This window comes from Otolemur garnettii, unplaced genomic scaffold (genome assembly GCF_000181295.1).
Source record: "Otolemur garnettii isolate 467f Iridium unplaced genomic scaffold, OtoGar3 scaffold00031, whole genome shotgun sequence".
Taxonomy (NCBI): Eukaryota; Metazoa; Chordata; class Mammalia; order Primates; family Galagidae; genus Otolemur; species Otolemur garnettii.
Genome location: NW_003852426.1, coordinates 13,912,084 through 13,915,284, shown reverse-complemented (window position 1 = coordinate 13,915,284; position 3,201 = coordinate 13,912,084). Strand labels below are relative to the sequence as shown.

The following is a 3,201-nucleotide window of genomic DNA, read 5'->3' as shown; positions in this document are numbered from 1 at the left end:
GCCATCATTGTTGTTTGGCGGGCCCGGGCTGGGGATTCAAACCTGCCACCTTAGGTGTATGTGGCTGGCGCCTTAGCCGCTTGAGCCACAGGCACCGAGCCGAGCATAGCATTCTTGACCACCCCAGTCCCTAAAGAGGTCTCCATACACAGAACTCTAGTCTACAACAATTAGACATAATAATTCACCACCTCATGATCTGTATATATATATATAATTAAAAAAATATATATGGAAAGCCTCATGAATTTGCGTGTCATCCTTGAGCAGGGGACGTGCTAATCTTCTCTGTATTGTTCCAATTTTCGTATATGTGCTGCCGAAGCAAGCACTGTATTTTTTGTTTTTATTGATATCTTGAACTACTACAGGAAAAAAGAAAACCCAAACCCTGTGAGCTTCTCATAGATAGAGACCGTGTTTTATTCATCTTTGTAGACCAGAATATAAGACAGCACTTGGCAGCTGTTATTATTAGGGTTTTAATTAACTGCAAGATATTCAAGGTTATTTTCTTTTTGCAAGTAATAGTATTAATTTGAGCTAGCTTAAATTAAAACTGAAACCTGTTTTTCCACCCAGGGTAAAAGAGGGTGTTGTTTGGCTCCATGGGCCACATGAAGAGACTTAGGGATTCAACTGCTCCTTGTGCCAACAGTGAACCCAATTCTCCTATTTCAGCACCACCCCCAAATGCACCTGCAAAGGCCCTGAGGTCTCTAAGATGGTCAGAGTTCTGAGGATGAACCATTTGCTTCTTCTGGGCTGCCCCCGTTCATGTCAAAGTTTCCTCAATTTTGACTTGAAAGCTTAGCCCACTCATTTTTGACCTTTCTTTTCTAATTATAAGCATTTGACTATATATTCCTCCTTATAAATCAGTGTATCTGTATCTCATGAGGTGTATTTTATTAATTCTGAAAATATTTACACAAAAAGTTGAAAGGCTTGTATAGGGAAATTTATATACTCAGCACCTAATTTCTACAGTTAAGATTTACTTGTATTTGCTTTATCATTTAAGCTTCCATCTATCCATTCTTCTCTGTGTTCATTCATCAAGCACTTATTGATTGTGAGACTGAGTATCACTCTGTTGCCCTAGGTAGAGTGCCGTGGCATCACAGCTCACAGCAACCTCAAACTCTTGGGCTCAGGTGATTCTCTCGCCTCAGCCTCTGGAGTAGCTAGGACTCCAGGTGCCTGACATAACACTCGGATAAGTTTTTGTTTTTTTTTTTTTAAAAGAGATGGAGTCTCACTCTTGCTCAGGCTGGTCTCAAACTCCTGAGCTCAAGCCATTCACCAGCCTCAGCCTCTCAGAGTGCTAGGATTATAGGCTGACCCACTGCACTGGCCAAGCACCTTGTTTTTAATGGATTTCAAAGTAAATTACAGATATTAGAACACTTAAATATTTCAGCATGCATATTACCTGGATTTTAATATTTACAGTTATTTGAAGGTAAATTTTATTGTAATGAAATACACAAATATTAAATGTACCATTTGATGAACTTGGCAAATGCCATCTATGGGTTTCTATATACTTGTGGTACCAAAAAATGTATATCCATTTTGAGATGCTCTCTATGTATTACTTTTGTGTGTGTGTGTTGAGAGAGAGAGTCTCACTTTGTCACCTTTGCTAGAGTGCCATGGAGTCACAGCTCTTAAGCAATCCACGGGCCTGGGCTCAAGCAATCCTTTTGTCTCAGTCTCCTAAGTAGCTGGGACTACAGGCATGCACCACCATGCCCAGCTGTTTTTTTCTGTTTTTAGTAGAGACGAGGTCTGGGTCTTGAATTCAAGTTGGTCTTGAACTCGTGAGCTCAAGCAATCCACCTGCCTCGGCCTCCTAGAGTCTATGTATTACTTTTTTGAAGTTAAATTGACTTGTATTCGTCTTTTGTTATTGAGTATTATAATTTTATTATAGTTTTTTCCTTTCTTAAAATGTGTGTATGTTTTTTGGCACCCTCTGTATAGTATACTTGTTATCACTGGGTTCTAAATGCTTATTAATTTTCATTATGATTTCTATTTTGATCTATCAGGGTTTCCTTTTTTCTTTTTCTTTTTCAGGCTTTAAAACTTTTTATTTGCATTATTAAAAAAATTGTGCATTCTAATCATTAAAATCATTTGAACCAAAAAAAGGCACTCTGATTAAACTGCATTTTACAGCCTGCAAGAAACCGTGGGCCAGCTTAGATTTCACTGTCGTCCCACAGGATTCTTTCTTCACCAACATGCAAGTTCTTTTCCTTCCCAGCCAGCCAGATAGGCAGATGGTAGAGGCAGGCGTGGCCTTCATTGTCAGGAGTTGTGGATACTTTGATGTGAAAGGGGCAGCACAGTCATTTAAACTTGATCCAACCTCTTTGCATCTTAGAAAGTTAAACAGCTAAAAGAAGTAAAATAAGAAGGCAATGCTTGTGGAATGTACCGTGCATATTGGTGCTCGCCTCATTACAACTCGCCTGCTTGCTTCTCCTGTTGGATGGTTTCTTTGGAAGGCAGTGGATTTTTCTCTTGCATTTCCGTTTTCTTCAATTTCGACTTATCAAATTTCTTGATTTTAGCCATATTGGGTTTATTAGACATGGTCACAGATGAAGCGCAGCAAGCTGTGAGAGCTACAAGAATCTGATCTGCTCAGTGGCTATGGCCAAATCTTTTTGAGACAGAGTCTCACTTTGTCCCCTTGGGTAGAGTGCTGTAATGTCATCAAAGCTCACAGCAACCTCAGTCTATTGGGCTCAAGCCATCCTCTTGACTCAGCCTTTCTCGTATAACTTGGACTACACAACACCCAGCTGTTTTTTCCATTACTAGTAGAGATGGGCGTTTCACTCTTGCTCAGGCTAGTCTCAAACTTGTGATCTTAAGCAATCCACAGGCCTGGCCTCCCAGAATTCTAGGATTACAGGCGTGAGCCACCATGTCCGGCCAATATAACAGTAGGTAGGAGTCATTGAGCATATAAATTTATTTGGATATACACTGGTGATCGTTATCATCTGAGCCAGTAACACCTTATGAATCTTGGACTTAAAAACATATAGAAGAATTAAACAGTATAGTATGTTCACAGACATGAAAATAGATTAATGTTAAATTATTTAACTTACTGATGGATGAAGGGCTCAATTACAACTTGAACTTTACTTAAGAAACACAAACAGGGCGGCGCCTGAG

The 3,201-nt window shown here is 39.7% G+C and overlaps 1 non-coding gene and 1 pseudogene across 1 annotated transcript; both read right to left on the bottom strand.

Annotated features, from left to right (window-relative positions):
* Window positions 1-225: 225 nt before the first annotated feature.
* Window positions 226-332, bottom strand: LOC111725103. The gene has a single exon (XR_002773249.1). It is a non-coding gene; the product is annotated as a U6 spliceosomal RNA (small nuclear RNA).
* A 2,140-nt stretch (window positions 333-2,472) lies between these two features.
* LOC100959332 lies at window positions 2,473-2,607 on the bottom strand (annotated as a pseudogene).
* Window positions 2,608-3,201: the final 594 nt, after the last annotated feature.